General features: G+C 37.9%; 1 long non-coding RNA gene across 1 annotated transcript; it reads right to left on the bottom strand.

Annotated features, from left to right (window-relative positions):
• Positions 1 to 1,893: 1,893 nt before the first annotated feature.
• Positions 1,894 to 27,355, bottom strand: LOC140647568 (uncharacterized). Its single transcript, XR_012040845.1, has 3 exons — positions 27,275 to 27,355; positions 21,035 to 21,087; positions 1,894 to 6,476 (listed from the first exon to the last, which is right to left on the bottom strand). It is a non-coding gene; the product is annotated as an uncharacterized lncRNA (long non-coding RNA).
• Positions 27,356 to 27,822: the final 467 nt, after the last annotated feature.

Below are 27,822 nucleotides of genomic sequence, written 5' to 3'. Positions count from 1 at the left end.
CTTAGGACGTCGCAAATGATGTGTGAAATGAGACACCTTTGCCGATTGGCAGTGCACAAAGAGGATAAAGAGAATGACATGTAATTATTACTGTGCTATAAGCTGTGATATTCAACCTATACAAAGGCAGAAAAGTCCAATAAATCCCAAAGCCTTAGATTTGTTTAAAAAAGAATAAACTGCTTGGAAACTTCTTTTTAACAACTTCACCAGAACTTTCTTCTGGAAGGGAGAAGGGTCCAAAAAAAGAAAGGGACGCATTTTAAATTAGTCTCCTCCTCTCAAAGCTCATGCCCTTCTTTCCCTTTACTTGGAAAAACACCTTTCAAGAACATTACCAAATTCCCTTAAATACTGGGGGGTGGGAAGGAGGGAAGCTATGACATTAATAAAGTTTTGAGAAGATTGTGGCTGTACTTTTATCTGTCAACATGACAGATGCAATGCTGTCTCTTTTACAGACAGAAATGAATACAAGGTATGTCTGCCAAAGCATGGGTTAAGAATTAGTTAAGAATCTTTTTTCCAATTTTATGAATTTTATGTTTTGTGGTAAATTATAGAGCATACCTTACCCAATCTGAGAGATAAACTGTTAGCAAAATGTGTTAAAAACAACTGAAGAATGTGTATGCACCAGTGTCTGGCATCAGTTCTGTAAGCTTCCCAAAGGCGATTTCAATAAATTCAGAAAGCCCCTGCACATTTTTAGATAGATATGTCAGGCAAATCAGAATCCCTCCAGTTCTGAAACATGAACAGTATTATTTATATATGAAATGTTTTGAAAAGGTAAAGTAAAGTTACATGTGCAGAGAAAAGTGAAGAATATTAATCCTGGGAGTTTTGTTTGCTACATAGTCAACCAATTTTTTTCACCTGTATATGGGGTGCTTATCTTCTGTTGATTTAATTGATAAATGCATAAAGAAAATTTGTAATCCTGCACGATATTTTTATTAAGAAAAAAAGATCTACTACATAGCATCAATGTTCAGCAGATCATAAAAAGATACCTTAAAAAGAAAATTATTACTGAATTGTTTCTAATGGTACCCAGCAGAGATCAGCACTAGGCCCAGTGTTATTCAGTATTCCCAGCAGTGATCTGGAGGTGCATATAGAAATTACCATGTTAAAGATCTGAGGATCTGAGGATGACAGAAAGATTACTTGAGTAGTACATAATGATGCGAACAAGGAAGAGATCTCTTGACAAGCTAGAACCATTGAAAAAATGAGCATTTTAGGAGAGATGAATGCAAAGTTATACATCGATACAAAGGAATTTCACCCAAAAAAATGGGGTACAGTGTCTTGGAATGCCTTGACTCTGCAAGGATTTATGGGCCATAGTAGACCAGCAACTCAACATGCGCTCCCACTGTGAAGCTGCATGAACAGAGCTAGTGTAATCCTTGAATCCTGATGCAATTTTTGGAATAATTCCCACAGATCTGTTGTCCATATTTTAATGGGAATGGTGGAAAAAAATGGTGTGTTCACAAAACTGCATTCAAAATTAATTTGAGAGCAGGAAAAAATTATTTGCTGTGAAAGTATAAACTCAATCTGTTTGATTATCAAAAAGGAGGGCTGAGGGTGACTTGATTAAAGTTTATAGATCATGGGAGAAAATCCTCACATGCAAAGACTCTTTGTCCTGAAGGGACAATAACATAGCAACCACCCCACCCCACAACACCCCCCAAAAGGGAAAAAAAAATAAATCTGGAAGCTGAAGACTGACGAATCAGAAACAAAACCTTTTTCTAATAATGAAAATAAATGTTGAAATAAATTGCCCCAAAATGATGAATCCTTCCTATTGGTATATCTTCAAATCATGATACAAGCTAGAATTTCACCAAATATTAGCTGTTCTTTATTTAAATAACAATTTTATTGGACTCTACACCAAATAAATCAAATAGATAAAATTTAAGGGTCTTCGACATACCAGCGAACTAACTGATGTTTGATTTCAGAAATCCAAAACAGAATAGAAAAAGGAAGAAATAAAATAGAGAGAAATTAGAATGATCTATTCAAAATTACATTGTCTGAAGATCTGAAGCCTGACTTGGGGCTTTTGTTATAGTTCTAAGTGACGATCTCTGACTCTAGACCATATGGTCTACTGTGGTATGTATTGCATAACTATGGAAAATGTCTTAATGTAGGTATTTTTCATTCGCATAAAATTGTCTGTAAGAATTTATATCCCAGCTGGTATGATGTTATACAGAAACAATATCATGTGTTGTTCTGCAAGTTGTGCATATGTTTGGTTTCTGAGGCCAAAAATCAGGATGTGGTTTGAAGAAAAGTGGGAGGAGTCAACTAGTAAAAGTGTTATACCATATGACAACCTCAAAAAAAAAAAAAAGAGCATATCAGTTGGGAAAATATATAGCAGAAGCAGAGACTGCCTTTACTGCAATAACTAGTGATCTGCTGTGCACATGTGCACATTCACATACCACTGGAGTTTTGAAAGAATAGAATTGCAACCTGTTGTTTGCATAGTCTAAATGTCCATAACGATACAGCAAAACCACTTTTTTGTGATGTAATCTGATACATTGTACCAGTATAAATCACTCTGAATTTCAGTATATTAGAGGCAAACTAAATTATTAAGAATACAAAATGTCTTCCATGTCTAGGACAGGAGACAGGATGGTCATGTCACACTGTACAGAGGTCCACTTGTAGGCTTGCTGTTGATTGAGGAGAGGCTCCTGAGTAATTATCTGCTACAAGGTAATGGTTTGTAGGTCACCTCAGTGGATTTGAAAGATATTGGAATGTTAAGACTCATGACCTGGAAAGTGCCCAACTTGTAAACGGTTTAACATACCTCTTCCTCAGGTGAGTCATGCATCTGCTTAAGTCTGAAAATATTTTACTGCCAGACCTAATACAACCAAGTGGAAACATATTTTTTGATCCCTAAGTTAACATACTAGGTCTCCCTAAGTATTTAACTTGGGTTAGAGATCCACAGTGGAGTGAAAGTAAACAGCTTCAATCTCCATAAGTATATATAATACATTAATTCAAAAAAATAATAAAATGTAAATAGCTTCAAAAGCAGTTTTATACAAGTCTACTCTTGATATATAAGCCAGTTGAAATCGTAGGAAAAATAGGTTTCTTGGGGAAATCACAGCATTTGTAGCTCCCTGTTTGTTTGTTTCCTACATTAATTTTTTGAAGTGTGTTGCAGTTTTCAGGCTCCATATGGACACATTTAGTCACATTAATTTCTCTAGTATTTTAATCAAGTTTTCAGTAGTTATTTTTTTTTAATTCTATGTTTTCTGACTGTATGGTTAATGTAAGTAAATAAGTAATCACCAGATGGAATGAAATTCTGCTTCCTGAACTTACATAAGTACTGCAATTAAAGTAACTTGAAATAGCAACATGAATAAACTTTACATAAATCAGCCATTTTCACAATTAAAACATAAGCCCAAAAGATGCCCCTATATATTTAAACCACTCTGAATTTCATTAAAGACAGATAATAAATGAAAAGTTATTCTCAAGGGTTTATCTCTAGTTTAATCTTTAGCTTACCAACAATCCTAACACATCCCTTTGTATCATATAATAATTATGGTTTCTTATTTTTTAGTAGGGCCCGATACCTTTGGTGGCATCTGGTGAGCATGTGTCAGTGATATGACAGGCATTTCATACACCTGCGCTTCAGCTGTGAGCTGGCACCTACCACTGGCAAAGCAGCAGGTAAGAGACATCTTTGTCACTTCACTGATAATGTAAAAAGCAAAATGTTGCATCCCTAATTTTGATGTTCTGATAAACTATTTTGATTCTGTATTTGATTAGTTAATTGTCTTTCCTACCCGAAATCCTGAGAGTTTCAAACAAGAATGAATTTTTTTTTAATGTCTCTAACCTTATAAACTTGGACCTGTATTCAAGGCCAGAACACATTTCAAGGCTGGTTGCAAGAGCATAAAGCTACACTCAGGGTCAAGCCTAGGGCATAGTTTAGGATACGCAAGAGAAGAAATCTCAGGTGCACGCAGTCCCCTTGCATAGCTCTGCAGTGACAACCAGCCACTTGCCTTTCTGGCAAAATCACACATCCTAGGACAGCCCTGAGATCGCCTGTTGCTAAGATGGATGGGTTAAGCAATCCAGGCTGTCGGCAGACCCAACAGCTCAGTCTTGAGCAGAGCTAAAGGATGGCAACACGGAGCGGGGGTCAGGAGATACACCACCCTGAACACATTCCACACCTATTGTCAGAGTAGACATCCTCAGTACTGCCAGTATAGTCTGTGGAGAGACTGTTTGCTTGTTATATTTTACTTTTTATATAGGTTCTCTACAAGTTCCACTAATTTCCCTTCATGTAGCATGAAATATGTATACCCATATGGCAACAGTTCTGTCACCAAAATTCTCTACAGGAGATTCACAACAATCCAAGTCTTTTTTTGCCTTGTTTTTTCAAGAAATGCTAATGAAATCAGCCTGCTTATTTAATGGGAAAAGCCATGGCATTTGCATATTATTTTTCATACCATGGTATGACCCAATCTGAATTGGTCTAAAGGTAACGGGTCTTCCAGTGATATCTTTTAACAAACAGCCTCGAGACTTTAGCCAGACAAAGATATCCCTGAAAGTTTAGTAGCTGAAATATGAAACATGGCCCATGCTAATGCTAAGTATGTTTTTGTGAGGATGACAGAATTCTACTGATCATGGGATCACCTAAAGAAGGTTTTTTTATTCACAGCAACCCTCCCTTCTATCAGTCTCCAGAGACCTGCATATTCCAGAGATGATACCAAAAATCAGTCCATTAAACACTTAAACACAAAAAACCAAAAAAAAAACCAAAAAAACCACACCCCGCAAAAACTTAAAGTTGCCGCTACCACCTTAAAGAACAAGCTCTTACTGGATCTGTAGCACAAACTGTCTTTTATCTCAAAAGCAGGAGGTCCAACAGCCAATTTTTCAGTACGCTATGAAACACTTTTCTGTTGCACTGTGAAACATCTAAAGATTGCACAACACTGGACAGAAGTGGACATTATCATATTCTATTTACAGATAGGGCAGCTAAGACAGATTAAATGCCCTACACACTTCTGCAATAGCAGCAAAGAACAGCCCCTGGAACGATTCCTGCAATCTACCCTAAATACTGTGTCGGACAACTCTTTTTTTCCCTGCCTGAAGATTTTCTTCATTACGAAATGGGGTTTTTTTTAGTTCCAATTATTTTTTAAGAAAATTAAGCAATTTCTTTAGATTTTTGGTTTTATGTTATCCTTATTGTTTCTGAGATCCTCTTGCAGTTTGGAAAATAAATACCTTTCCAGGCTGCATTTATTCATTTCTGTTGAATAACCTTGACTTCCTAGTGCTTCCTCTGTGAATGGAAAAAAAAGTCATTTTTTGTGCTCCCCCTTTACACCTACATTCACACATCTTGGTACACAGCACTCTCACCGATGACAATACTTTCTGGAAATTGTACTGATTGTCACTAAATTAAAGGATCTGATTCAGGAAAACATGTCTGAAACAGAAAAAAAAAACCCGTGCAACATTAAAACACATAGCTAAACTTTTGCCCAAATTCATAACCAAAGGAATATAAGAAAAACTGAGCTGGAAGTGTGATGAAACAATAAAGGAGTAGTCATCATGTGAATCAATAATTTTCCTTACAAAATAAACTCTGAAAACCTAACTAATTAAAAGACATTCTTCTTCAGATTATCTCAATCTTAAGGAGGGTCAGAGATTTGTCTTGAAATCTCTGACAGTCACTTTAAGCATTTCATTGTGAGTAATGACAGAAACATCCTATCTTCCATGTTCCTCTGGTAGGACAAAAATCAGATGATACAATAAAAAAGAAACTAAACAATATGAAAACAATAACACTTTTCTGCCCCAAACTATGTTCCATTTCTTTATAGAGCTTTTGGAAACGTTAATGGTTTAAAGCAGTGAGTAACAGAGTGACCGCTGAACAGCAGGTTCCGGGATTTAGACATGTAAATAATTTTTTCTCTTCGAACTTGAAAATGAAGGCTACAGTTTGTGCTGCCACCACTCATGGGGCTTTGTCTGATGACACAGATGTAGAAGCTTTGAGTAAAATGGAAATGTCAGTTGCCAGAAGCATAACCGTGAGCAAATCCTGGTAAGCGAGGTCTCTCATCCCGTCGCAGGTCACCAGCTCCTTTCTGTACCTTGCCCAGTGGCAGGGGCTGCTTCAGTGCTGCCGTTACTGTGCCGAATCTTGAGCTGGCAATATGACTTGCAAGGTTGGATCATGTGATTACAGGCAAAAGAAGCTTTAAAGTACACAGCCTGTTAAATTCCAGTTAAAAAGTTACGGCATATTTTAGAAGGAGCTTCTTACTGCACAGTTCACAATTAGTATGCCCGTTTCAGCAATAAAAAGGTACCTAGGAAAAGAAAACGTGTGTATAAGTACAAAAAATATCAGAATAGAGCACTTAGACTGAATAATCAATACCATTTTATGTTATGCAACTATATATTTTAATCATCAAAGATTACTAAGGCTACAAATTCATGTTTATTGACAAGGATGCATTTCTTAAGTCACCATTTAAAATGGATTTTTATGGCCAGTCTTAATAACCAAGAGGCAAAAATGTGTTGCACTGCTTGGACATGGTGAAGATATGAGTTAAATGACCAAGACTACTCTCTAACTGCCTAGGCAAAAATGCAATAGAACTGTTATTGAGGCAGAACAAAGAAAGAACTGTCCTATTCTCTCTGTATATGTACCATCTTTAAATGTGAGTAAAAGCATCAGTGAGTCTAAAAAAACAAAGTTAACAATTTGCCAGGCTCACAACACACTACGAGTTTGCATTATGAGTTTACATAACTAATGATCATCATCGGTCCGCTCCATAATGCTGATTTCAGCAGAAGTACTACCAGGAAACATGTTTTATACCAAAACGTAACTTTTTCTCTCTTCATCTTTACCACTGAGGACACTTCCTTCTGCTTCACGTGGTTCTACTTCCTCTCAATTTTCTTCATGTTCTTACATAATTAATCACACTACTGAAAAATATTTTAATCCAAATAATCCAGCTTCCCTTCAAGAACTGTTTTCAATAGTGTGCTTAATAGTTTAAGCAGAAATATAGCCCAAACAAATTTGCTATCTTGACGCATGTAATAGTTATATGCAACAACAAGCTTCATATACCTTCCTATTCTACCGCAGTCGCACCATGAAGTTTACTTAACATTTGAGAAAAAAAAAAGTTGTATCATGATTCTGCAGTAAGAACAGTATCTTCTTGTATTTCTGCATTGGCATGAGGGAGTGCTTCATATTCTTGTAGTTTAACTATGCTTTCTGTCCATAACTGTGCTAGCTGCAAAGTAAGCAGTTTCAGTCTGTTCTAGCTAAATGTCACACCCCAGATGGAGGTTGCTGCTCCTTCAGAGCTGCCGGTGAAGCTGCTCATATAGTCACTCTCTAACCCAACTCAATCAGGGTAAACCCAACTAACTTAAATAGTAACTCAGCAAAGAGGCTAGGGATTGCACTCGTGAGCAGCCCAATGTAAATTCTGGTACCAAGAAAAGTGGCCGGAAGCTTAGGGCAAGATGAAAATTGTAATTTTTAGCTACCACAGATACAGTTGGAAGAAAACATATTAGCAAGGATTAAATTAAACACATTTACATTTTGCTTTCATAGGACTGTTTCACAAATAGAGGATTTTATATTTGAAAAGTGACAAACACCACTAAGATAATGCCCAACTAGTAATAAGAACTTTACAGGGTGACTTAATGCAGTATAAAGTGACTTGAGATCAGAATATGCCTCAGGATGATTTCCACAGTGATTATTTGAAAAGAACACTAAAAAAATCCACTAAAAAGTCCATTCTTTAAACATTCCCAAAAGAATTTCTGAATGTGAAAGTTGGAAAATTTTAAGCAATAATAACTAAACTTCTATGAAACAAAAAAGAAACTCCTATTTTATCGTTTTTGTACCTGCGCTGGGTAGACTCCAATTCATAATTGAAAGATTTATTTATTCAGAACTGAGTATGAGAACTCTTAAGAGCAGTGTGAAAATACCTTGCAGGCCTCATCTTTCTCCTTTTTTTTTCCATCACTCATTATAAAAATACTGCACGGTGATCTGTTTATTCCCAAATGGACTGACCAGGAAGCAATAAGTTTACAGTGAATCCACTTTTTCTTTTCCTTTCTTTTTTCCCTAAGTTATCCTGCATATTGCTCCCTATTTGGACCAGACACGCTTTTATTTAGTACTCTCTATACCTTATTCACATCTGTCAACAAAAAATGCACATCGCAGTCACACACCAAGGCACAAGTCACAAAACTCACAGAAAAAGTAAAAGAAATGATATTTATATGTCATTTCAATAGTCAGGGGAGAAGAAGTGTCCCAGTCCCTCTTTCTAAAAATAATGCTTCATACAGGTGTCATCTCTGTATTTCACTGGAGTTATCAAAAGAAAAAAAGTTGTCATTTATGGAAGTTGCTTCCTGCTATTGGAATAAAATGATCTGCTTTAAATCACAGTTCCGTTCGTCCATACCTTTCTTCCATGAAAATCACTCTTACATGTAGGGAAATGTGAAAAAACAGCTACATTAGCCCACCATCAACCTATCTGATCTACACAAATAACACACATAAACTCTCTTCTGGTCATCTATTCCTATCAAAAATGGATTGAAAGTATTTATTACGTCTTATGAAAACAGAATGAAAAAGAACAAAACCAGCTACTCCTGCCGCCCATAGCAATGATGAGCTGATAAATAACCTCACCATATTGTCTTGTCAGGCACATCTAATAGAGATGAAGAAGTCTCTAATTAGGGCATTAATTCCACACTGCACTGCAGTTGCAGTGCGACCTCCCTTTCAATGACAGGTGCAATACGTGGGTGCAAATTTCTTGGCACCCGCAATCTACTCTTTTGCATTTACATTGCTAAGCAACATCATTACTTTGATTGACTTATGTACAGTACTACACTTTCACCTCTTAGGTACAGAAAGAAAAGATTGATTCCGATTTCAGTGCCACAGTTTTACACAGATGTAGATCCAATTCATTAAGTGCACTTACTCCTAATTTACAGTCATGGAAGAAAAATAATTTTCTTGATTACCCTCCTATTTAGAAAGCTCTAACTCTTTTGAATAGAATAAAGTTACACTGGTCTAAAACTCGCATGACAGTTCGGGGCATAGTTACATGTATTTTTTCACAAGAAGATGGCAGCTGTCCTCAAAGTGTAATGCGAGTTAACTAGGAAAAGGTGATTGACTGATGCTGAGGTTAATTGCTTGTTGGCAAGCTAGAAAGCCTATGCTAACAAGTGCTGCTTATAACTAACAAGTGCCAATTATTTCCTTATATTCTAGTACACATTATATTATGCTAGGCACTATCCAAACATCCAGAAAGATCCAGGCGTCCCTGCCCTGATCTGATGAGTTAATGATTTAAGAAAACTATGCTAGCTACTGATGAAAACGGCTTCGTGCATGTTGCTTATCACAGACGTATAATATATATAATATTCATATAATATTATAACACAGAAAGCCTTTGGTAAAGTTATCAATACACTGAACATATGTTCATAACAAAAGTATAAATAGCTGTCTGATCATAAACTTTGTTTTCCCTGTTGCCGACCAAAAGCTTACACTAACAGATAATGCTTATTATGTTATTATTAGAAGCCAGTGAAATCTTTGAAAGTGCTGATATTTTAATCCTGTTTCCACATCTATGTGTGGAAAAAAAACATTTTCTATATTTAATTGGTGACCAAGTGTACCTATGAGCCTGACAAAACTTCCCAACTAATAGGTAGATTATTATGTAAAATATTGCCTAATATTTGTATAATGCATTCACCTGGCTTGAAAATATGCTGACAGAACTAGAATGCATAACATCATCCATTGTTAAATTGATATTAAATTCATAATTTTGTTCCTGAAGCACCAGTAAATACCAATTTTAATTGCATTAATAAAATGTGAATTATGAAAGTGGAATTGTACTGACTAATACAGATTTTCACTATGATAATAATGATTTAAAATAAGATTAAAAAGTAACAGCTCCTAAAGAAAGAGGAAGTTAATGTACCGAAAATAATAGTGCAAAGCCAGCCTGCTCCCCCACCCTAGACAAGTCATCTACCTTGTACCAGTTGGAATAAAGCAAGCAAAGTTGACCTGAGTAGGGAAAGTACTAGTCTTTTGGGGGGGTTTTTGCAAGAAATCTTACAGTGCTTGGGTAAAACTGCATGCCTTATCTGTTACTCCTTGTCTAATTTCAACATAAATGTATGTAATGGCATCATGACATAGTATTAAAGTTGAAAGCCTTTGGAAATGCATTAATTGTGAAAGCTGGGAATTATAACACCCTCTTTCCCTTTTCTAACTGTGAAGACATAGAATGTGTCAAGTATGTTGGTAGTCTTTTGAAAAAGGTAAAAAGTGCCTGAGCTACAGTTTGCTCTCTCCTAGTCCTGCAGTGCAGAGAGCATTTTAGCATACTGCTATCCCAAGAATTCAAAATAATGCAACAAATACGGCTTGTTCAGTAGGCACAGGCGTTCAGAACAGAGTTGGGTGGTGACCATAAAAAGGAAAAGATTTAAGAAAATCTAAAAATGTTAAAATTGTATTTGCAAATACATCATCAGTATTCCTAGACTGTTTTAGAATAGATATGTACATTTCTGTACCCATCAAACACTTAATAAAAGATAGCTCCTCTAGGCAATTTGCAAACTATAGTTTCATCTAGATATATGTCAGTGTAAATCAGGAACCTTCAGTTCTCAGTTTTTCTAAACAAGTATGCCATAATCTTTCCTAGCCCTGTTTCCGTCAGACCCTCATAAATCTACCACATTGCTCTGTCTCCTCAGAATGCAGTCAAATTCACAAATATTTTAAAGGTATAGTGAAATACACATATAGGAAGTCTATCATCCTAGTAGGAGTTAGTAATTTCCTTCACCTGCAGTATATATTTCATTTTAACACATCTTTAATAGACACCAACTAATCATGTTTAAAGGCTACTTCTTTATTATTGCCCTTTATCCATAAACTGCTCTTTTCTCTGACCTTAATATATAAGGTGAAGATAGGCAATTGTTCCATATAAATGCTTACATATATGATTTTGATTTTAGGATATGTAAGGTAGAACTAGTTTGGCTGGACATAGCTAATATTTTTCTTAATTTTCAAGTGCCATTGTTGAATTTTTTGTTGTTGTTGTTCTAAACCATCTAATACTCTCAGAAATACTGATGACCCTAAAATTCAATGCCTTTATTTTTTTCTATATCCTGTATTTTATAAAAGAATAAAAACATAATGACATTTATAATTTCAGATCTTTTAAGAATAAAGTACTATGTGAAATTTATAATATAAAAATTCCCTTTTCCTGGAATTACAGTTTTGTATTTATTGAATGCGTTCACAGGCTCCCTTAGGATGTGAAATGTATGGAAATATATGTGCATTACTAAAGAAAGAACTAAATTTATTCTTTCCCCACATCATGCTCTTCTTTGCAGTAGAGGTTTTTAATTCAACACAGAGCTAGAATGAGATGGAGCCAATTTCCTGGTCTATATGTGTGACAAATGCTAAAAGTGGCACAAGATTAACAAATTAGTTGATGTATATATCTTTAAAGATTTTTTTACTATGTCCCAAATCAAAATACATGCTTTATTTGAAATGAAGATTTCTTTAAAGCTAAGTATTAAACAGGAATCTTATATATTCCTGTAATTTCAAGACGGAATGATGGCACGTATGACAACTAAAGAACAGCAACCTGAAAAAAATGTATAAGGTGGCTTTTATGGCACAACACTCTAATAATAACAACTTTTAGTGCTATAAATTGTATATTTAGTGGTTAAATCTGATATTTTAATAAGAAATTTGCTGTGGAAAAGTTAATTATTTCAGTACACAAGTATTTATCTTATGCATGAATATTGACAATGTATTAACTACCAAAATATGAAATTCTTTCTTGTTAAGCCATGTGTCAGATAGAAGCTTTTTTTAAAGTGCGTATGGAGAGATCTACGGTATAGACATGTGTGTCATTATAGAAAGGTTTCTTTATGATGGTTTGAAATAAAAAGTATGGAACTTGACCTTTTTAGCTGACATAGTAATCACCTACTTGATGTAATCCAGATATCTAACACCAAACAATAAAAACATCTGTGACAACAAAACCATGTAAAGCTTGTGGAATTATTTAATTTTTTAAAAACGATAGCAATATTTAATAATCACATAAGCCTGGATTGGTTCTTCTTACACAAAAACTTTTGCGCTTTGCAAATGCTAGTTTTAAAGGACTATTAACTTAGATGTGAAAGCTTTTTAAGCTCTCATGCATATGTTTTGGAGTTACCTCATTCATTCTGCTTTTAGGACCTTGTCACAGTCCACCTGTTTTGCTTTTGCCTAAATTACATCAAAATAATAGCTTTCTTTAGAGAAAAAAAAAATCCTACATTTCTACTGACTGTATCCAAACATGATAATATGCTTAAAATTCAAGAGGAGCCATATTCAGGTTGCATGTCTCAGTCACCCAATCTCCCTTTCACATATCTGTTCATGTTGACAGACTATGTCATAATACATCAACAGAAAGATCAGCATAGAAGAACAAAAATTCATCGCCTGACAGCAAGAGGAAAACTGATTTCTACTATTAAATTAGCAAAAATATACCAATACTTCACTACCAATAAGGACACCATGGCTAAAAGCATTCACCATATTATAATTTTGAATGAGCATTGGGAATTTTTTGTTTCAATAATCTTTAAACAGAAAAAAGGGGGAGAAGAGGGTGGACTCAAGGATGTCTACATCTTTACAAGTAAAGAATTGATTTCTGCCGAACTATGGCGTTCCATTTTGGTTTTCTTAATGTTTTAAATATTAGTTCTAAATATTCATTTAATTAGAGAGCACTGAGTACTGTTTTTGCAGTGTTCATTTCTGACAGAGGCTTTTTCTTACGAGGTCAAGGAGACGTGTGGAAAATGCTCTGTATCAATAGAGTGCATCAGCTTCTTTATATCTGAGAATTTCTACTCATGTAAAAAGTATTCTGACTTGCTCATTGCTAGATATAATTTTAATATACTATATTGAGCAATGGTGTTTCACTAAGAATTTAACAATACCTGGAATAAATAATGTCTTTTGCAGCCTGGGGCAACATCTGCCACTTATGCATTAATTCTGCCCCTGTTTGAACACTCTACAACATATGCACTTCTCTTTTGTCTGTTATCCTAGAGTTGTGTTATTCCCAAATATTGACATCATCTACTTTTATCAGCACTAACTGCTCTGAAGCTTCCTAGTCTCATGCTCAGCTCTATTTCTTTCTATTGATTATCTTCCTCACTCCAGCAGGTAGCTAGCCAGCGAGGCTGTCCTGAGAAATAGCTTCCAATGACTTTATACGCACAATTTACACGGAATTGTTTAAAGAAGATATTAGCCTCAATACAAATCAGTGAACCTCATTTAGTCAATACACTGCACAATTCAGCTGTTGGCACCCTGTCACATGTTAGTCTTTAAAGTCAACTACCATACCCAATCTGCACATTAGCCATAGTATTTAGTTTCATATTAAAATGAGGCTAGTTTTTCACTTTTCTTTTTGAAATCTATTCAATATACTTTTTACATCACCTCATTGAACCATATGATAGTAATATAATTTTAAGTATAAAAACCTGAGATTAAATGCTTGATTTTTGACAGTGTCCTTAAATATAATAAATTCAAAGGGAAATACTGTTAAGTTAAAATGGAGTGTTTTTCATTAAGTCCAATCAAATGGTAGACAACAAAGGATCTTTTATTTGAGAATATGAAGTGAAAATGAAAACCAGAAAACCTTTACTAAGAAAAGGTCTAGCTAAATTATGTTGGAAGGAGGTCTCCAGATTGAACCTGGGTGTTTCTTTTGCTAAAAATGAATTAAACTAAGATGCACTATGGGAGAATAACTTACAAAGAAGGAAAACCTAGTGCTTTATAAAGATGAAAACAGGGCCTAAATACAGTTAAGTTAGAATAAAAACTACAAAGAAAGATCAAATATTAAAAAAAAACCAACCCCTTACTGTAGCACCTAAACTATTCTTTTATCATCAGGACAAGGAAATTTGGGGAATTTTTTTTACCCCTTTTGCATTCCACAGCAGGGCTCTAAAACCCTAGTTGGACATTTATATGAAAATAATCTTTTCCTTTTAGCCTACCAGACTATGATCTAAACTGTGATTTAGACTACATCTAAAAGATAGAAGAAAAACAAAGTATATGTGCTTATCCCTGAATCTGTTACTTGAGAAGTAAGATACCTCTTCTGTTGTTTTCAATCTGTATTAGACTCACATGTTTTAGTGTATTTAGCATATCTGTGATGTTTACACTACAACTTCCATGGGCATCCTTTGATAGAAGGTTAAAAATAGGTGTTGTTCCTAATTTTTGGAAGAAAAATACTTGGTTTTGCTGTAGTTGGCAAAGAAATGTTTACATCTTTCCTCTAATGTGTTACTCTTATAAAGCAAAAATGCATAGACAACCTGCAAGGATTCATGGCTATTATCTTTTGCAGGAGGCAAAAAAAAATAGGGCTAGGAGTATTAAAAAAACCAAAGAAACAATAAAACAGAAATCCCTGCTTTATAATACATGATCAATATTTTAGAAAATGCAAAAGGAAAAATGCAGAATCCTTTTTAAGTCCTGAGGAGCAGCCGTCTGGACTTACCAATACACATGTAAATGCTTTTGAGAGAAGGTGAAAATTATGTAACTAGTTAGCCACTGGGAATATTGATATTGGGCAATAGGCTTTATCCTAAATGTTGGTAATTTGAATATAAAAATAGAAGCATTTTGTATGACCTCCGCTCCCTGCTCTTTTCCCTTTAAAGCTCAGTGAGTGGTAGCTGAGGTTCTGAACCCCAGGTAGGAGAGAGATGCTGAAAGATGACCAGCCTAGCCTTCCTAATACATCTTCGTATGCACACACACTCACTCGCTCTCACTCACATACACACATTTATCGCAACCTGACGCTCATAGAAAAGCCTTTTGCCTTGTCTAAGCTTCTACAAGGAACATTTCAGAAACCAAAGGAAAAAAAAAGGCAGTGAGGACAAATAGCTGCATATTTAGGCAGCAAAAAGGCAGGTGTAGTATGGAAATTCCTAGTGTTTGTGTCTGCTGCTCTGTGTTCGGTGTTGAAGGATTTGAGGGCTATTTTCCATGGGTCTAAATATGTTTAGGATAAGTGCACTTGGAAAGAGAAATCTTCCAGATACTGTTCGGCCTATTTACCTGGGTAGATCTGCTTAATTAAAATAAAAGTTACACTGTCCTTCAGCTGCTATCGTCCATGCATGTACCTACCCATTAACTATTATTCTCTTCCAATTACATTAGTAATTACTAAAGTAGATGTAAATTCTTTTACTTATTTATTATATGAATTACATCTTGGGAAATCTTAGAAAATGTTTATATGCATTCAGTACTTAAATATGTTATAATAGTTCTACTGTAACATTTCCTGTGAAAAGACAGCATGAACCGATAGTATGTTAGTACTCATATCAGTCATGTCTTATAAGGAATGATAGATAGAATTGTAGTTGGAAATATAGTTAATCTGAAGTTTATTTCTCAAAATCCTAGTCTTTTAAAGTTAACTCTGTGTTACCTACTAATATGTAATAAATATTCTGGATAAGCAAGTGTAGTGATGTAAATAAGCACACAATGAGCCGTACAGCATTTTTGGGAAGATACAGCATGTACACTAAAACAACATACGCACTCTAAAAGTTTACAAAGCTACGTTGATGTAGCTGTTTTCTTAAGGAATTAAAAATATCTTTAATGATTATTACCCGTGTCTGCTTTCATTGTGACAGGAAAAAAATGCACAAAATTTCTTAGCATTGCTCATCCTAGCTATGCTCATTATTAGAGATACATGGATTTACTATGTGCTTAAGTTAAGCTATAATGATCACCTTTTCTATACTGTCTTAAAATGGTAACTGGGCATGAAAAAAACCCTAGGAAGCAGATTAGTACTATTTAATATTTAGGAGAAAGGACAAGTTTTCTACTTGAAAGTATTTGTACCCCAAACAAATGTATTATTTTGTTTCCTTAATGCCATTATTTATACTTTCAGATCTCAGGATTTCTTTGAAATAGGTCCTTACTACACAAAAAGGTGCACATGAATAATTTACGGTCAAGTTTTCTTAGCTATTTATATTGAGAATATACTATTAAAAATACCTAATGGGGAAACAAAAAGACTAATTAAATAACATTGTCTTCCCCCAAAAGCATCATTATTAAAATATGATTGTGTTATTTATCAGCAGACATTCTTAGTTTCTCTGCTTGATTAGCTTTTGATTAATGCTCATAAATTTAAATTCAGACATACTTAGCCTCTTTGATTTTTAGACTGATGTCAGTCAGCATTAGTGTATCAATTTTTCATCAGAAAATAGAGATGCATGTTAAAACCACTTTAACAAACATGGAGTCTCTACATAGGACCATATTATCAAATGCTAATTGTATCCTTAAGATAAGCATTAACTGGGAAAAAAAATCAAACTGTTTACAGAGCATGTGAATCTCAACTGGACATAAAACTGCCTACTTTGCTTCCCATTTTCCTTCTTCGGTCTCACAGTTGTTTATGCAGTACATGGAAATATTATAAAACTATTAAAGATACTTTAATTAAAGGTATTCGCCTGGCATGACTAGCTTGGGATAAATATGTCAGCATAACTATCCAGGAAACAGTGATTGTGTGCCAATTCATGTTGTGTAGTTTTAAAAACATGTATGTAGCGTGCTTTTTGTGTGTGTGTGTGTCTATGAAAGAGTTTGTCTGCATGTTTGTATATACCTCATTTCATTACCACTGAGAGTGTGTGTGTGTGTGTGTGTCTGTGTGTGGCCTAGTGAGAAAAGCAAGGGTAAGGTCTGAGGGTGGAAATGAACAGCATTGCTTTTTGGAAGAGCCCTACTTGACCAAAGTCCTGCCCTCCAGTTTGAGAGAGGAGGATGGGAAGGGGCACTACGAGAGGCATTGCAAGACAGCTCCGATACTGCAGCCCACTGAAGTCACTTGCAGTTAGCAAGCATGTTTTAAAGGGAAGTTTTGGATATACGGTGCTTAAAATCCTTTGAGCCATATTAAAGGAATCACAGCCCCACAAATCAGGCTTACTAATAAGACTACCTTTTGGGGTTTAAAGTTAAGTGGCAAACCAGATGCACTATTTCACTGAAATTCTAAAGATAATTCTAAAATGATGCTCAGCTGATGTAATATGTTATTTTGTGTTCACAAGATGAAGTGGAATTTAAATTTTTAAAAGGGGAAAAGATTTTGAAGAGTTTTGAGGGAGGCCTATTTAGCTTCCAGCTAATTTAAAAATTAGTCTTGGCTGTCTTCTCACTCCATCAGTCCTTGAATCAAAATTCCAAATCAGAATCTATTATTTTCTTACCCATGTTAAGCAGCATTAAGTAGAGTGAAAGGCTTTTATTTACATTAAGGAACCAATCCTACAGTTTTCACACAGGAAAAACACCCTTTGGAGTCAATAGCAATTTACACAATTTATCTTAGTATGTACAAAGCTTAAAGACTGTAACCCACAGTGTAAATTCAATATTTACCATACTTCTACAAAAAAAAACTTCCATTTTTCAACAGTACTGAATACCTTTTCTTATATTAGAATTCACTGCGTTTCAGAAACACACCAGAACAGAGCACAACTTGCAGTGTCAGTGTTTCCTCTCTCCCTCTTTCTCCCTCTACCTATACCATTTTGATTTTAAATTTGCTGGAGCCTATTTAGTTTATAAATAACCTTAAACTGTTGAACTGTTCACTAGTTTATTTGAACAGGAGACAATGTTATTGAAACAAATCTAGTTAACAAGGTAATTAGCTTTTGCAATATTCCTCAGAAGGCTGGAAACCAACAGTTCACCACTGCACTATACAAATAGCAGTATGTAATGTTAAGCCTATGGTTAAGAGTGGTTCTATCAAAGCTGACTGGTCGCATTACCAGCAAAGGTATTGTTTTTAAAAAGTATCCAAGGGCCACCTAAAACTAATTAATTCACTAGAAGTGGAAGAATGAAAATATTTTCCAATAGTAACCCACTGTAAAAACGTAGGCTACTGCTGGTGTTGAAAAGATGGGGCTGGAACCAAGAAAATCCTTTTTCTTGCTTCCACAAAAGGCTTTGGGCCTAATTATTTTTAAGTATAATCCAGCCAACATCTTCTCATGCTTAGCTGCACTGAGTGACACTATTTGTGATGCCCAGTCTGCTGAAACTGAGCAGGTTGCTGTCAGTTTAAAAATGACTATAATAAAAGTGACCATGAAGATGGATCTTGTGATTTTGCGTTTCTAATCAGTCATCTGTGAAGAACACTTTTGCTTTGATTCAGCAGACTGGTGACAGCCATGATTGATAGTGCATGAGGATGAAAAAAGGTTATTAACTGTCTTCCTATTAAACTCAATGTATTACCCCTCTAGGTGCATCTCATACTTTAACTTAAAGTACTTACTCAGGTAAGGTCAAGAATGAACTCTATAAACACAGTATCCATCCTGTTGTAGATGAACCAGGAACTCGAATGTTAAATTTTGAAAGTTCAGCACTAAACCATATCTGAATCCTGCTACCTTAATTACTGTGCCAAAACCAAAAACTGAGCAGACCTTTGTATGCATCTAAATATATAGCTACAGACAAACAATTTTGTGCAAAAAAGGGACAGATCAATTGCTTCTGTGTTTTTGTGCATACACACACACACACACACACGTATATTTTACTTATTACGATAGTCCCAAAATAGAAGTTTGAATAATGTTATGTTAACAAAAGAAATGTGGAACAGGGATATGAAGTGTCTGTGGGGCTAAAGTATGAATCTTATGCAGAAAGCAGCATTTTACCTGCTGGTAGTTAACTTCATTATTAATTGTATCAGGTGTGATTTAATAATTTATGAAGGCTTCGAATTAAAAGGAAATCCGAATGTTTTAGCATAAATGTAAAAATATCTATTTGTTGCCTTACAACATGTTTTAGTTTTAGTGTTTATTTCCTTCTTTCTACTGACAATTATCTTATCAATCAATACTCACAACTATCTCCTGAAAAAGAAAGGAAAATGGCACATATATTCAGTTTTAAAATAATTATTTGGTGGAAATACTGATTCCTAGGGTATCTCTAATTTCTAAGGATGTCTCTGTGAAGAGATAATTTTAAAGGAGTTTAAGGACAAAAGGGTAGAATACGTTTCCTGTGTTCATTATTATTACTGACACCAGAAATGAACTGAAAGTGGAAAGTTGTCCACGTTGTGCACGCAGGTTAGCATCTTTTTAGATTCACAAGTTTATTTGGGGAGTAAATATTAAAAAATCATGTGATCACCTTTTTAGAATTAGGTATTTTACAATCACTTCTTCATAATCAATAGCATTTTAGATTTTAAATTTGATTTTATCTTTATGAATAAATCTCAGATGCTCTTTGAATTTGTTTATGCATATCCTACATTACAATAATTTTCTGTTAAAAATAAGTAGAACAAAAGATCAAAAATCCTATGACTCTAAGTACAGTGTGCACACTGTCATCTGAAGGAATGTGCATACACACTTGTTTAAAATAAGCTCTTTCCACATCATATAGGAGATCTCCCCCAAAATACACACATTCCATATTTGTCTTTCAGAGTATTAAAACATACTTTTAACTTTAGTTTTATAATAGTCCTTCATTTCCTCTTTTAAATGATATAAAAAATATTTCTGCACTCATTAAAATCATTTCAGAGGGAAGCAAGAATATTATTCCAAGCTAGATCATTTTGGAGAAAGAAGGAAACAGTCTATCTCTATCTTGACTATTCTATAATGTACTGTCACGCATAAAGTCTGCAACATAAGTATGTATTTTAATTTTTTCAAGGTGTTGTTGAATATCAGTAGTCCCTTTTATTTTTAAACAATTTTTTTAAAAAAGCATCAATAGTGGGTTAAAAAGAATTCAGTGTAAATATAATCTACCTAATATGATGATGCTATCTCACAAGAAATGTTAAACAATCCTCTGTAAGATCTTTATTTCTGGAAAGTGTGTTCCTTTCAGGTGTGGACTTGGGAATAGGCACCAATTTTCCCTTCAGTATCATTTCTGCTTTATAATAAATTGCAATCCTGTTGTAGCCCCGTGTGGATTTACAACTGGCAGGCTTTCTCTCTGACAATTTGGGGTCACTGTGGATATAGGTGAGCAATAATTTCAGGGGTGATGGAGATATTGACAGAATTTAACAGTCTAAGTTCCTGGGCAAATATTTGTAAAACGTACACTTCTACATTGGGTTTTAGTTAATAAGACTTTTGGATGATACTGTTTGCCTTGTTTGTGGATTGTATTTTGTCTGAAACTATCTAAAATATTCATTTCCATTTGTGCCTGTGTCGGTACTGCGAAAGGTTTAACGTAAAAGCTATCATTCCTCCCTGACATTTAAGCACATTTAAGCAAAGCAGAAAGTTATAGCTATTAGAGGCTTAGTTCAAAAAACATATAGCGTGCTTTTAGCAAACCCGAATTATATGAGCTAGGTGACAACATTTGCTTTGGGTAGCCTTATAGGTGCCTGGAACAGGTAAAGCCATTTTATCAGACTTCACACCAAACGGAGGCCCTGATGGTAGCGAGAGTTTCTGACAATGGGCCAGATCTATATTTACTCACTCAAGAAGGGACTGGCAGGATCGGGCCCATTCTGTTCACTTTGTGTGTGTAACCTACAGAGAAAAAGTTAAGTCTAAGCATAACTCCAGCCATATGTAAAACAGTGAATATGTTTCAGTCAACATGGGTGAAAGTAATAAACTAGATTTCTTCCTCCGGCTTCTTAAAAAGAATTGTCTCAAGAACAAAACAGAAGGACCCAAATCATGAAACAAAGGACAGGGTAGGGCCATTTAACCTGGAACAATCATTTCCTCGGGTTAAGGTTTATTGAAAACCCAAAGCAGGCCTGAAACATCAACTCTAGTGGTACCCTTTGAAACGCTTTTTTATTCCAGCACTCACTACACACACGAAAAGCAAATCCTGCGATAAACTGCAGGCTAAGTGCATGTGGCCCTACCAGGACCATACAAAGGCAACACACATAGCATGTGTCACAGCCAGTAGCACATGAGTGACTTTGCCAGGGGGGATCCCTCACCTAGATCCCACTCCAGACAATCAGGGCACAATAAGGAAAAAGGCCAAAAAAAAGAAAGAAAGGGGAAAAAAGGGGGGGCGGGGGGGAGAGTAAGAAGAACCAGACCCCAAACCCCACCTTCTGCCCCCCAGACGGACGAGGGCAGGTAGACCAGCTGGGAAAGCTGGCCTCCTCCCCGCGGAGGGGCTGCTGGCGAGGACAGGCGGCGCGGGTGGAAGCTTGCGCCCTTCAGCGCGGGGCTGCGCGGGGCGCGCTTCTCCCGGCGCGGAGCCCTCGCACCTGCCGCGCCCGCGGAGGGGACGGGCCCCCCTCCGCCCCGGCCGCCCCCGCCGCAGGCGTCGCTGCTCCTCCGCGCCTTGCGGCGGGGCCCCGCGGGAGCGCATCGCCCGCGGCCGGTCCCGGCGCGGCTCGCCGGGGTTGCCATAGCGCTGGCTCCGCGGCTCGGGGGCGCTGCCCGGCGGCTGCGGGCGGGGGGGCGGCAGCGGGAAGCGGCCGCTGCGCATCCCCGCGGCCGCAGCGGCGGCGGCGCGGGGGTTCCGCGGGGCTCCGCGCACCGGGCCGCGCCGCGCCCCGCAGACCCCGCGCGGTGGGAAGAGTGGGGCGAGTAATGAATTCCAGCAGAGAGCGGGAGAGGAAGCATTTTTCAGAGATCTGCCATATTTAACATTGACCACACTAAAGATGTTATTAGCGAAGGGGGAGTGGGGAGGGCAACGGGGGATGCGATAAGGGAAAATAGATAATGACACATAATCCAAACCAGAAGTTTGAAACCAAGTTACTTCGCAGAAAAGAGCCACAAGCTCAACTTTTTTTTCTTCTTCCCCCCCCCCCCCCCTTTCTTTTTTATAGGCTGGGGCTGAAAGACAGGGAGATAAACTTGTTAAGGAAAGAAATATTCCTCTAGCAGCCGGGTAAATAAAATAGCTGGAGAGAAACAACGAAAGACATGGGGGTAGGGAAAGGCAAAGGACATACTACTATTTAGAAACCCCAAAGGAAATTGTAAAGTAGGAAATGAAAAGGAGGAGGAGAAACATTTCTGTTGTAAATTAGAGGGAATGAAGATTAGCTGGAGAAGAGGGGGAAATAGCTGCAGAAGGTCTCAAATAAAGCACCACTGAAGATTAGCCAATGTTCAAAATATCCCAACTGAGGCAAGAGAGGGGTGCGCTCATCTCTTCGTCATGGGTGTGTGAAGGGGAAATGAGTGGGGATAATTACTAATATAGCACATGTCCGGAGGAACCAATCCAAAATAAGAGATAAATTTGGCTGGTGAAGACAGATACGAAAAAGGCTGGAAGAAAACTTAGGAATACAGAGACCTGAGAGGAGAGGAAGAGAATGAGAGGAGGAGGAAGGCTCCAGGAGTACAGGAAAACTTAGAGGACCAGCTGGATAGGGAGGAAACAGCTACGGCAGAGATGGGAAGACAGAATGAAAGTGAGAGAGAAAGAGAATGGGAGAGATTAGGGAGAGCAAATAAACCTGGGAGAGGGAGAGGGAATGGTTGGAGCGGATGGGAAGAAGGAAGCCAGGAGCGGGAAACTAAAAGGAGAGAGGGAAGGAGGGACAGAGGGAGGGATGTGGGGAGAGAAGGAAGGAGACAGAGGGAGGAGACAAGGACTGAAGTCTCCCAGCCTAGGGAAGGTGCAGCACTGAGTGAGAGAGAGCTCACTCTGAGGGTTAGGTTAGATTTCCAGAGCTCTTAGAGCGCATCGACCAGCCCGCTGGAGTCACTATTCAACCCGAGTCCCAAACACACGCCTCACTAACTACTTTACAGCCACTTTCATTGATTTTCTTTATCAAATAAACATAATACCCGTTACAGCAACACTTCCTCTTCGCGCAGCCAGAATGCCGCAAGCTCTGATTGCTGCATTTCTCCGGCTTGCAGTTCCCCACCCTCCACCCCTAAATAATTTGTGTTCTTTCACTTAAATGGGCAAATACATTACTGCTTGCAGAATTTTTCTGTAATCTGGAAGGTACACTGCGAGCTAGGCAAACCGTTTAAATCATAAGGTAAAGGCTCCCCATCCCCATCGCCCTGGCGTGAAGACACAATTTTTTCCCCCACAATTTCAGAGGTAGCTTATATATTTACATACTTATTTGCTGCTAATAAGTGGTAACTTAATTTAAAGGGCGATGTCAAAGTGAACGCTCCCGCCTGAAAAATGCAGGAAAAAATTAACGCAACTTTCGCACTTGCACCTAAGCTGTCACTTGATCTAAGCATTTCAGCCTCAAAATTCAATTTTATTTCAAAAATCCCCTAAAAGTAGCCCCCTTCAAAAGCTGTTTTTGAACCAGGCTCTTCCATATATGTCAAAGGGCTGTTGAATTATTCATTATTATAATTACTATCATCATTGTCATTATCCCTTTCCATGTGGAAATAATTTTATTATCGTAATTTGATATCTGAAGAATTTCCTGTTAGTCGTTTGATAATCACTTTTTTCTACTGAAAATAAAAGTTTTGTTTATAAATGAGAGAAAAATATTTTAAATGCTTTTATGTTTGCTATAGATTTCCGTTTATCTAATCGATCGGAATGCCAATAAATCGATTAAAGGTTTAGTGTTTTACAAACAACCATTTTGTGCTTTTTGATTTTACGTTCAGAATGATTTTAATAAAGCTAATGCCTTCTCTGAGCGTTTGTTCACCCCAAACATAATATTCCATCATTTCTGTTATTTACAATTGCAATTTAAAGTGTTTCTAATGAGAAAAATAAACACAAATAAAAGAAGGAAATAATCTGATTAAATTACTTTGTGCCTGTGGTCAGCATATTTAGGCAAAGCCCTTAAAAATCTTGGTGAATTATATGCGATCATACAGTGATTGCGGAATATTAAATTAAACTTAGATAAATCCGCATTGAAGGAGGCAGCACCCAATCCTGAATTTATTTCCCATTTTCTATAACAGCATCACTGCGCTCCTCTCTTTGCAATGACAATGTGCCAAATCTAGGCATTTTGAAAACATTTTCCATATGCTTTAACTGGAGACTGATAGACAAAGAAGAAAAGGAGATGGTCTTTTTTCTCTTGAGGTATATTTCCTTTAACTTTTCCTCCAACCTTTTCTGATCTTCATAATTTTTAAACAAAAGTTTGAAAATCATTAGGACCGTTTTGGTTTTTTTCTTTTACGGTTTTTTTTTTCCTTATCGTGTAATCAATTCCTGAACTGTGGAGTTTCAGTTACGCTTTAATGCAGGACTATAGAACTATCATTTCTATACCTTGGCGGACAACATTTTGGGGAGAAAGCATTGATTCATTTAGTTTTCGCTTGCTGCTTTTTGTAATTAAAGATGGTTTTAATTATACTTTTTTGTAAGTCAGATCAGATGTGCTGCTTGCTTGCTGGAAGGTTTTTTTCTTTTAACGGTGCTTTTAATTTATGTGTAGTTTTTACGGATAACACAGAGGTGGTGGCTTTTATTTAGCTGTAAAATCCACACGTTTTCTTTGAAAACTTGGCTCCTTGGGCGAAAATAACTTTTCCTGGTTGCTTTATAATCGCTGTTTGTCGCAGAGGTAGTTTAGCATATTGTCTACACAACAAAGATTCCTGTTTTATTGGCAGTGTGGATTGTTGGATTTAGGTATAAATATTTCATAACTTTCCTCTTTCTGCAGTAAGATCGGTAGTTTTATTGGCTTTTTCTCCCTTTTTGTCTGTCTTTCTACCAGAACCGTTTTATTTCTCAGGTCCCTTTTTGTCCTTTTCCAGGATAGAATGTACAATTTTTCCCTTGGATATATCACTGCTGGAAATATGCTCTTGGGCTTTCTGGAGGGGATGGGGGGGGGGAGCGGTGGTAAGCGGTCGTTTTCCTTGATTTGCATAAGAGCTAGTGAAGTGCCTGTGAAGTTGGTGAATTGCTATTGTTTGGGGCTAGTCCTGACTGTTTTTGTTTATAAACACTGGGGTGGTTGCCGGGAGGGGAGGGAGGTCAGAGCACTGTCAAAGCGCTGACCTCTGAAAGCCCAGAGGGCGCCTGGCTCCTTCACCCTCTCCTTTCTCCCTCTCCCTCTCCCTTTTTCTTTCCCTTCCCATCCAAGGCCAGGAGCTCAGGTTCAGGGCATTTAATCCCCGCGATCTGCCCAAGAAAGGAGCTGAAAAAGGGCTGTTAAGGCTCCGGAGGAAACGCCGGCAGCAGACTTAGACCTGGAAGGCTTTTATTTATAGTAACGTCCGGGTGCGCGGTTTTGTGCGGCTCCAGCCAAAATAACAACAACAACACCACCAAAAGCCAATCGGGAACGGCACTATTTAGCTCAAAATCTCAGCGAGATGTCTATACTATTCGGCTGTGATTTTTCTCTTAGGTCACTGCTCGTTAGACGCGCTTTCAGTAGGTGAATGCCAAATCTGGGGCAGTGAGGGCAGAACTGAAATGCAATATGTTATTGTTGTTTTATTTCTTTTTCGAACAAAACTTTCCAGGAATCAGATCGGGGATTTTTGTTTGCTTTCCCTCCCCCCTCTCCCCCCCCCCTACCCCCCCCCAGCCCTTTTTAGTGTGTACTGGAATGTGTTTGATGGGGGGCGGGGGGGGGCCGTTGTAAATTAACAATAGATTTGTATAGGTGATACCTGCAAAGAAAGAAATAATTAATAATAGCCAAACGCTTTGGATTCAGACTCAATTTCATCTCGGGGAAAAAAAAAAAAAAAAAAAAGAAAAAAGTACAAGAGATTGCTATCAGGTTTAAGTATGTTTTGAAAAGAAGTTGCTGAGTTAAACAAAAATGTTAGTTAACACACTGCCTTTGTCAAATAGCCCCCGGGAGGAGAAGAGACAACAAAAAGGAGAGGAGGTGGGGGCTGGGGATCTGAAAGTGTCTGTAGCTCAGATAAAGGGTCTGTAACACTGAAATCTTGTAATACCTCGTTTCAAACTGAGCTCATCTATAGACTTAGGGAACGCAGTAAAAAGACACGGATCCCCTTTCCCTTGGGTTGGGGTCTGGGGAGAGGACAAGGTGGGGGAAGGGGACGTTTATTAGGGAATTATGTCGGCTTATTAAAAAGGGGAGCGGCTGTGGCCGTAATTATGCAGATCCTTGTGCCCCTGTGTGTCCGCAGCGCAGATTTAGGGAGCGAAATGAGCTTGGCGGAGAGACGTGGTGTAACAGAGCCCGGTTTGGGCTAGGATTTCTTTGTCTATTAAAGAATGGTCAGTCTTGGGCTCTGGCCCCCACCAGATCCGTCTCGCCCAGGCCAATAAGTTTTCCTTGGGGCTGAGGCTGGAGGTGGTGGAGGACAGAAAAGGCTGAGGGCTTTTTTAATTTTTTTCCCTTCCCTTTCTTTGAAATGTAACGTCACTATCAAGAGCTTTTTGTGGTTTCCACAGGGGGCTCGAAAAAATCCCGAAACGGTGCCTGCAGGAGAAGTTCGGAGGAGGTGGGCGGGGGGTCCACCGAGACCAGAGGAGAGGAGCTGAGAGGTTAGGCGAGAGTCTTCGGGGGCGATCAGCTGAGCGAGAGAGGGAGGAGAGAGGGGAGCGGGAGCGGGAGCGGGAGCGGGAGCCGGGCCGGGCCGGGCCGGGCCGGGCCGGGCCGCGCCGCCGGGGAGCCCGCCCGCCGCCCGCCGCTCGCCCCGCAGCCGCAGCCGCAGCCGCCCCGCAGCCGCCCCGCAGCCGCAGCCGCGCCGGCCCGAGCCCTCCTCGCCTGCCTCCCCCAGCCCGCGCCGCGCTCCGCTCTTATCACATCCCACAAACCTGCTGCTGCTGCCTCCCGGAATTAACCTCCTCCGATTTTTCCTAGCTACGTGGCGATCCCCGGGTTCCTTCTAAACTGTTAACATCCCGTAGTGCCTTTTTTTTCCCTACACCCCCCCCTCCCCGATAGCTACTATTTTTAGGGAGAGAGAAAGAGAGAGAGAGAGAGAAAGAGAGAGGAGGTTGAAAACGTTGGGAAGGACAGTAAACAGTGGCAGAAGAAACCCTGAAAAATGTGGACTCTCCTCTCGCAATTCCTGCCTCTATCCCCCCCCTTTGTTCCTTTAGCTGTAACTCAAGAACACCATAAACCTCTATCCCCCTCCAAGAAGAGAGAAAGGGAAAAAATCTACAGCCAAAAAAGAATGACTTGACTGTTCTGACGTTTGGTGTTTTGACATTAATGACATTAATGATATTGATGTTTCACCAGGAAAAAAGCACTAGGAATAAAGGAGGTGGTGGGGGAGGTGCGGGGGGACGACTTTAAAACTAAATTATCTTCGTTTCCTTATTCTTCTGTGACATTAAGTATACGTGTTTCTTCA

This window comes from Ciconia boyciana, chromosome 2, assembly GCF_034638445.1.
Source record: "Ciconia boyciana chromosome 2, ASM3463844v1, whole genome shotgun sequence".
Classification (NCBI taxonomy): Eukaryota; Metazoa; Chordata; class Aves; order Ciconiiformes; family Ciconiidae; genus Ciconia; species Ciconia boyciana.
The sequence above is the reverse complement of the archived record's forward strand: the minus strand, read 5'-3'. Positions and strand labels throughout refer to the sequence as shown.